The sequence below is a fragment of the Rutidosis leptorrhynchoides genome, chromosome 11, assembly GCF_046630445.1.
Source record: "Rutidosis leptorrhynchoides isolate AG116_Rl617_1_P2 chromosome 11, CSIRO_AGI_Rlap_v1, whole genome shotgun sequence".
NCBI classification, from domain to species: domain Eukaryota; kingdom Viridiplantae; phylum Streptophyta; class Magnoliopsida; order Asterales; family Asteraceae; genus Rutidosis; species Rutidosis leptorrhynchoides.
The window spans coordinates 274,705,657-274,715,930 of record NC_092343.1 but is presented as its reverse complement, the minus strand read 5'-3'; positions in this window follow the sequence as shown (position 1 = coordinate 274,715,930).

Sequence of the window (10,274 nt, the reverse complement as noted above, 5' to 3'; positions counted from 1 at the left end):
TAATTAGCAATTAATATTGGGTAATTTTAAAAAATTCTTACCTTGTTTAGCCCAAAAGATTCTATAAAATTGCTAGAAATCAGTTTTCGGAACATTCACTAGAACAAAATGATTAAGCTGAAACTCATGTTTTGTGTCAAAAGAATTCTTTCAAGAAAATATGTAAAAAGGATACGCATGACCAAGCACGACCCCTACTCCCAAAAAGTGAGGACTCGTGGACCCAAAGTATCTGTACGACCCATCAAATCTACAGTACTTTGTCATTTCAATTGATGAGCGTGCCGGTGTACGGTTTAAGTTAGAACTTAGTTTTAACATATGTTTCAAGGCCAATGGTTAGTAAGCGCCATACGTGGTGCAGGTGCGATACTCCTTCCGAAATCATTCTGAATAGAGAAGACAAAAAGTCATCCGTTTCAGTTTCCACTCCACGCAATGTAAACCGACCAACTCACATAAAGAATTGATGAATCAGAAATATTCACCCCAAATTCACTCCCAAAAATACATTACCCATTCATCTTCATTCCCCTTTCTACTTATCAAAAGATCTAGAGAATAGTGAAGAGATAGATCGATCAAATTTGCTTCAAAATAACTTGTTAAAAGATTTCGAACCTCTGATTGTTTTTGATAGGTCAAAGACCTATTTTCAGTGGATTATCACTTCCTCTCTGGGCACCAGGAACAAAAGATAAAAGTTATGAAGAAAGGGTATGCTAAAAAAAAATGATGAAAGAGCAAAGTCTCTAAAATAAAGGCAAAGAAAAACCCGAGAAGTTGCCCCAAAGAAGAATTACCAGAAGAGCCAAAGAAAATTCTAGACAAAGTCTTCGCAAAATCTGCCTCTTCCGAAGAAACTTTTTACAGAATTCAAGCCATTCTCTATCCAAAAAAGGATACTCTGAAGAATAGAAATCTATCAACTCTCTCTCTAAATCAAAAGATCTGGATACCTTACACCATTCCATTAAAATTTCCCAACCAAACCCTATAACCCGTCTTCCTCATGAAAGAATGCCTAGGAAGAAGATCAGTGCCGTCCTTACTTAACCGGTAGAGATATCGATGCTTTACCAAGCCTATGATGAGAACTGTTACACGACTGGCTTCTGAGCGACAATACAATTAGATTAGGGAACCCTAAACACTTGAGTGATATGAGTGATCCGCTACTGAGAAGCCTGGTCATGTATACTCTACATCCGAGAGTTGGAAAGTGTGACAACCCGGAAATTTCCGACCAAATTTAAACTTAATCTTTATTTGATTTCGACACGATAAGCAAAGCCTGTAATATTGAAATCTAAAACTTTGAACGGTGTTTATATATAAATTTTAGTTTCAATTACTTATTTCTATTTCGTAAAACATTTATAAAAGCAGTGCATGTATTCTCAGTCCCAAAAATATATATATTGCAAAGCATTTAAAAAGGGAGCAAATGAAACTCACTATACGATATATATATATATATATATATATATATATATATATATATATATATATATATATATATATATATATATATATATATATATATATATATATATATATATATATATATATATATATATATATATTATTTGTAAATATATACAATGTTATATTAAATTTATTTATTTAAAATATATAATTAATATATCTAATTACGTAACAAAACTTGTTATTTAAAACTGTTTATATATATATATATAAAGTATATTGAAAATAAATGCTTTTGAGCCTGATTAGTAAACGGTTGTAATACTCGATTGGCGTTTCTTTAGTGTTAATATAGATCTAATACATATTTATGAAGATCTAAAATAAAAGTTAGTCTGTAAATAGATTACGAGGATTACAGGTTTGACAGAAATATTTTTACCGTTTTAGTATAAATTTTAGTACTCCGTACATTTTATTTGGAAATAAAACAAATAATTTATGAACCTTTTTAATCAGGTTTCAAACCGTAAATGATCGATATAATTAAATGGACTTAATTTAAAAATTTAGAATTTTTAGGAGCACTTTTATATTTTAACTGTTTAGCAATGAGCACGAAATAATACCCTAAATCTTATGTCCACTCAATAGTGAACGATGGCTTTACTGTTTTTCTTAAACTCACATGTTTTAAATTTATTACTATTATAATTATTATTATATTATTATTATTAATAAATATCTATTACTATTTGTATTTTATGTCTTCATAAACTAGAGTTACTGAGTAATATATACATATAGTCACACACTTTCACATATAGGTAATTCATGATAGCATCACCGTCACCAAACCCATCTCAATATTATCATTCGAATCACCACATCTCCTTCTCTTCTTTCTTCTTCTTCGATCAAACCTCCACTTCAAACTTTCTGTTTTCAAATCACTGCTGCAACAAGCATGATGGCTGCTGTACCTGCAGCTGTTCTTATTATATTTCCTGGTTAACCACCACTAACCTCCTCAAGATTACCCTCAAACACCACCTTAAAATTTCAATCATAAACCACCATCAGCTTTTGTTCGTTTACTGTTTCTATTTAAACTGCAAAACACCAACAAATGAAGAAGGCTGCCACTACTGTTATCTTTTAGTTCTACAATAATGAAGATGATGCTGAACAATAGTGAGGATATCAACGAAGATGATGATAAATTTAATTATGAAGATTAACGGCTGCTACTGTAGCTCTATGCTTTCTATTTCTATCACAATCACCGTGAAACACCATCGTTAAACCACCATTAACCGCCAATGAAGACCGTCTGCAAAACATGGTTGCTGTCACTGTTTACTGCTGCCTGCTACTTTCTCTATGTAACCCACCACTACCACTGCAATCAAACCGTCACCACCACACGTGACTACACTGCGGATACTATAATACTCTCATATTACACGATTGCAATTCAACACCATTAAACCAAACCCATTGAAACCGTCTTGAACTATACACTGTTGCTGTTTTGATGCTTCTTTTTTTTCTTTCTAAAACGACTACGATGATGATAATGAACCTGTCGTGATTTTGGTGAACATGTGGGGTATCCAAGAACGCATGATAATGATGAATAATTGATGCAACTAGCGGTCGTAATTTTTTTATTTAATTCCATTCGAGTTCCTGCAATCACTCAACAGCCCACAAGTTCTAATTGGGCTTGTTTAAGTAGCTATATGAGCTTATTGAAAATAAGCAATTAGGCTGTCATGTTTCTGCTTGTTGGGCCCTATCCCTGTGTAAGATGTTGGGCCCAAAAATCTGACATATGTTGCTGTACGAGTGAATTGTCCTGGTCGGCTAAAAATCATGAAGAAGCTGACAGATAGTTATGGCCTATATTCTTTTTTTGGGATAAAAATCAGATTAGCATGGAAGGAGTAATGGTTGGGTGTGTTGGATTAACAAGAGGTCGGGGGTTCGAGCCCGGGCAGTGGCGTATTTTTTTTAAAAAGGCTTGTTTCTTCAAAGGTTGTATTTTATAAACTCTTATTATTATTATAATTATTATTATTATTATTACTAAAATTATAATTATTATCATTATTATTGTTATGATTTTAGTTACTATTATTGTTACTAGTATTATTGTTATTATATGAAAATGATTATTATTATTATTATTATTATTATTATTATTATTATTATTATTATTATTATTATTATTATTATTATTATTATTATTATTATTATTGTTGTTGTTGTTGTTGTTATTATTACTATTATTAGTTATTGTTATTTTTACAAAGTATTATAATTGTTATTATTATTATCATAATTATAAGTATTATATCTATTATTATTATTATTATTATTATTATTATTATTATTATTATTATTATTATTATTATTATTATTATAAGTAAAGTATTAATTATGATATTACTATTAAATTTAAAACTTTAATATTATTATCATGAATATGTTTATTATTATTATCATTGAAAGGACCCGTCCTAATCCACCTGGACGAAGTCATCAACATTTGGTCCCATTGCGATGATCAGCTCCAAGTAATGTCCTTATATTGAGCAAATGCACAGCGGAAGACTTAATTCGTACCTGAGAATAAACATGCTTTAAAGTGTCAACCAAAAGGTTGGTGAGTTCATAGGTTTATCATAACAATCATTTCAATATATTAATAGACCACAAGATTTCATAATCATAAACATAATACACTCGCAAGTGTATGTAAAGCATTCTAAGTGGTTGAGCACTTGGTAACCATACTTAACATTTAATCAACGTCGCATATTCCCTTTATTATGAAATCTCACTACACCGTACCAAGTGTAGTCACCAAAACGAAGTACTGTGCAACCGTTGAATACTGGTCGTCCAGTCCGATTGGGGTTGTCAGGCCCGATAGATCTATCAACAGGATTCGCGTTTACAATACCCATGTAAATAGTAGTTACCAAGCTACAGGGAAATATGCCAGTGGTACAACTCAACGTAGAATATATTTTTAAGTACTTGTGTCTATTTTGTAAACATTTATAAAAGCGGCGCATGTATTCTCAGCCCAAAAATATATATTACAAAAGCAATTAAAAAGGGAGCAAATGAAACTCACTTTTGCCTTGAAGGTATTTAATTCGACTTGGTCTCCGATAGATGTCACGAACCTAACCATATATATAATATATCAACATATTTTCTTTTTAAGTAATCGTTACATATATATATATATATATATATATACTTTTAATACTTTTAATATTTTCTTAGTCCGTAGTTAGCAGTCCGATGTTAGTGGTCCACAATTAGTTGCTTAAATAAAATAAATAAAGACCCCATCGTATTCGTATTGATCAAAATTAATCTCGACCCATGGTACCATGTTGTCAAATGACGTGTTGCGTACATAAAGTACCGTGTTGTCAAATGACGTGTTGCGTACAATCATGAGGTCTTATGATTAATCTTCTCGTGTTGTTTACGGGTGGTCCTGAAATATATAAAATCAAATCATAAGTAATTATATATAAAATATCATATTAATTAGAAAAGATATGATTAATTTACTTTTTCTCCAAATATTTGCGTAGCTAAACTAGCTTCGGATACCCAATCTTGTTTTAGTCGTAGTTTCTTCATTACAACTCCGTTTTTGTTGGTTCAACTTGCCACTTCCTTGGATCGAGTCAAATTTTAAGAATATGAACTGAAAATACCTTAGTTTATATTCAAAATCATAGGTTATAGGTCAAACTTTGGTGAAACTTATGAAAGTGATCATTTTCCATCATAAAAACAACATTTAATGATCATTTTTCTAAAAATACTTACACTTTGAGTTAAACCATGAAATTTTTATGTGTTAACATATTCATAAGAAATATAATTTTTCCAAAACATGAACTTCCAATTCAAAGTTCAAGATGGTTTTTAATTATCCAACCCAAAACAGCCCCCGGTTGCACTCCGACGACGTAGATTCAGTTTTTAAGATGTTCTTTGTAAAACCAAGTTATATCTTGTTAGGTTAGCATATCATTATGATATATAACAGGTCTTGAAGTGTTTTAAAAGTCAAGTTAGAAGGTTCTATTTAGTTTGCGAACAAGTTTGAAATCATTCAAACTATGTTCTTGTTGTTAAAATTTTATATCACAAAATAAGATAGCTATATGAATATGAATTGAATAAGATTATGAACAAGGTTACTAACTCAAGTTACTTGGACAAAGTTACTGCAAAAGATAAGAAATAATCTTGGAATCAAAGAGTGGTGGAGTTAGATCAAAAGGTTGGAAGTAAACTTCTTCAAATGGGTGGTTATTTTGATATGTTCTTGAAAGAGTTTTCTTATGGTGTTTAAGGCTTGTAATTGAAGCTAAATGATGGGAAAAATGCTTGGAGATGATCAAGTATGAAGTTAGGAGTATTTTGAGAGAGAAATGAGGGTGTAGGTATGAGAAAATGGAGTGAAGAAATGGTGTTCATTTATAAAAACGTTTTTAGTTTATAAAGAAAGAAAAGGATTCCTAATTTTGTTTTCTTACTAATAATTCATACTACTTGACAAATTCTAGTTACCTCATATCTAGAGCAGTAATAATATTGATTAGGATGTTGATTTGATGTGTATATACCAATAGTAAATACGTATAGAAGCTGGGTATGATACGGGTACATATACCCTAGATATACGTATAGAAATCTTGAGGAAACGGAACGAGAATTCAAATATAGCTATCTTTTGTGAATATACTTATATTGTTTTATGTATTTAAGTCCTTAAAAAGTGATTAAATACATTATATATACGATACATGTATAAGCATTATAGATTATAAGTATATATATCAAAGAATGTTACGTAAAGTTATCGTTTTGAAAACTTAAGTTAGTAGTTTCAAAATATACTTATAACTCATTGTCATTAGTACACAATGAGATGTTAAACCATCCTTATATCATGTTAAATATATATAAATACATATATATACATAAACGTATAATTATCGTATGTTATATAGTTCGTGATATCATCGGTCATATTGGACGGTCAAACGTTGTGTAAACTCTTTTCAAAAACACAAGTCTCAACAATTTGGATTGCTTATCATGTTGGTATAGTTTAATTTATGTAAATATTAATCTCATAAGTATAATTTGGTCGGAAAATTCCGGGTCATTACAGTACCTACCCGTTAAAGAAATTTCGTCCCCGAAATTTGATAGAGGTTGTTATGGATAACAATAAGAAGGTTTTCATGACAAATATAAGGTGATAATGGAGTTTTATCATCATTGAGTAATGTAGATAAAACGATTCGATTATGCGAAGAATATAAATGAGACTATCGTAAAAGAGTGAGATGAGTAAAATATATTCGTCTTAACCGATGACGTAGTTATGATTGATTTCTGGGATTTAAGGGATTTAAAGAGAATCTTACGTAATAAGATTTGGTTCTTTGGTGATTAAGGAAATCAGGATCTTCTTTGATTATATGCAATAATCTGTTTCAATTGCTCTGTCGGATATTTCTCTATAAATTCACCCCTTCGTTTCCTTATTTTCCACGACTCATACCTTCTATTCTTTCTCCCTTGATTCTTACTTTAAAGCATTCATCAATATGCTCCATCTAGTCTTGATTCTTGATATACTCCTAACTTTTATATCTGTCATTCTTCTTTTTCATCTACCACCAGAAGAATCTATTTACTTCTACTATAATCTTGTGTTTATAGTGTTTCTAATTCTCCTGTGTCTCTATATTGCTATCTGCATCGATATACACGGTTTGTAATTTCGGGGTTATTATCGAAGTTTATATTCTTCATTATTTTTCGGAGCTTCATGCTTTCGCTTTCTCTTCCCGACTTCGAGTCAAGCGAGTAATGGTCCGGAATTCGTAGATATGAAATTCAGAATGAACATAGCTAATGCTCTAAGAAGAAAATGGTAATAGAACGACTTTGATTTGTTAAATTACCAGAATACCCTGGAGAAGACCGAGTCATCCAGAAAAATATTCTTTTGATATGTTTAGAGATTAGATAGAATGTAAGAGTCGTGTAAATGGCACATGATGATGGTACTGTGAATCATCATGCTTCATTAGAAACTCAGCATGACTTACTGTAATATAATGATGTTGATCAAGTGTCATTATATTATACTAATCCATGCTTCAGTTCCCAACACTACTTCAAAACATTCATATTTTAAACTCGAAGGTTTCAGAATTTAGAAACTAACACAGTTTCTTTTATGTTGCAGATATTACGGAGAGATAAATGATCTCAGATAAGAATAGTTGTGAAAATATCACCAGAAATATGGAGGATATTTATAATAGAACATTCGAGAATATCTTAGAATTTCTAATATCAATGGATGATGAAGAAGATTTGTCTATGAAGGTTTAGAATGAGAAATAAGATGTTTGCTAATGATTTCAGCAGGCACAGAATCATTTGGATTCTTTGAAGGCAAACTTATTTTTTGTGATTTGTCCACGACTTTCTTCATAGTTTCACATAATCCGCTTTTCGGTACTAAATTTTCTATCGAGCGTTCCTAACACTCCTTTCTTTATCATCAAACTTTTGGCCATTAAGATCATCTACAACATGCTGCTTCATCAGCATTTTCAAAGTTAACTGATCTGGGTTATCGGTTATCAAATCGAGGTAGTTTCAGGAGAATTGTGTTTTTGGAATGATTAATCGCTGATGGTAATATTGTGGAATATAAAATGTTCCCCAGTAACAATAAAGAGTACGCATATATATCGCGGTTATAATAAAGTTGTTTCAGATGAAAAGTTGGAGTTGACTTGCTGGAGCTTTGACAAAATTAGCTACTTTGGAAAGGGATTGCAAAACGATCTTTGGTAATAACAATGTCAAAGGAACTAGAACAGATACGTGTCAAACATTTACTTAGTTTCCGAGGGTTTTTCAGGTGCATAACTATATGCATCAATCTTTTCTTTCGTAGATGAAGTGCGGTTGGTTTATCCTCTCGATTGAGGTGTTTTTAAGAATCATGATAGATTTGAACGCTGATTGTAATCGTCGAGATACAATGAGGTTTAAGATGAAATCAAGTGGCAATCTTGAAGAAATGTTTAGTTTCATATGTTATAATCAATATTTTAATTCATTTTAATTGTCCAATACTCCAATGTCATTAGTCCACAGTCGATAGTCCACAGTAACAGTCCAATAATTCATATATAGTTTAATATATAATATACGAATTAATTAATACGTGTCGTGACCCGTATACCTCTCAGACTCGATCACAACTCAAACTATATATATTATTGTAGAATCAACCTCAACCCTGTATAGAGAACTCGATCATTACTACATATAGAGTGTCTATGGTGATTCCAAATAATATATATAGATGCGTCGATATGATATGTCAAAATATTGTATACGTGTCCCGATATTTAAAGTGCGTAAAATAATTACATAAATTAAATGACGATAAATAAAAGTGCGATAATTAAATTGCGATAAATAAACTGCGATAAATAAAATGTAATCAGTTAGCTAGGAACCGTTGGCTGGAACAGTTAGCGTGGATTCTTAACAAAATTTTTCATAGTTAATTTGTTTGTTTCTAACAGATTTTATTTTGTCATATGTTTTCTTCATATGCCACTTGTTGGATTCTGAGAAGTCAAAATCCAAATATGAAATTGAATGAAAATGGTTATTCTGCGGTAAATGGATATGTATATCGGTGGTTGTAAGTAGGATAGTAAATGACTGTTGAATCAGCTTCGACGAATGTACAATGTAACTTATTAAGATGAAATCTAATTATTCCTCGGGTATTACCTACCCGTTAAAAAAAAATTTCACCATTAATATTTTGTACAAAAGAACTTTTAATTACAATCTTTATGAAAACATATATACATATATATTTTCTTCAGATGAAATCATGAATTTAATGAGTTAATATGATATTAATCTCATTTGTTTTTCAGTTTGAGCTAGAATAAGAAATCTCTAAAACTTTTTAAAACCACATATTCTTCGCAGAATATCAATGAAGTTATGGATCAATACTTCATCGTTCATTATTGTTGGTACTCCTTGGTATCTATGGTGCGTATGATGTTGATGTTTGTGGGACAGATTATGATGTCGAGACGTGTGATGCGGATGTTGTTTGTTAGTGGTGATGATGGTATTGTTGATGTTATTGATGGTGGTGCTAATTATGCTGCTGGTGCTGCTGCTGGTGTTTGCAACCTTCGCACCATGTTCTCCAAAGCCGTCACGCGAGCGCGAAGTTCGTTAACTTCTGCTAGTACACCGGGATGATTGGCGGTTGGAGCGAGTGAATGAACAAGATTTGTAATATGGGATAGTATATAATCGTGACGATATACTCTAGAAATGAGAGAGAAAATGGTGTTTCGAATAGGTTCGCCGGTAAGTGCTTCAGGTTCATCGCCAAGAGGGCAATTTGGTGGATGGAATGGATCACCTTCTTCTTGTCTCCAGTGATTTAGTATATTATGAACCCATCCCCAATTCATCCAGAATAGATGATGGGAAATTGGTTGATCCATTCCGGTGACACTGCTTTCGGAGCCCGAATGGAAATCCATATCGGCATAACTGTCGGAATCTGAAGAATTCGAACTAGATGCGGAATCCATCTTATATAATGGGGAAAATGAATTTTTGGAATGGAATAGATTATAGGAGTTAGATTTAGTACTCTTCAATACATAATTTACATATGTATATATAATACCAAAATCCCGTAAATTACGGAGAATCTT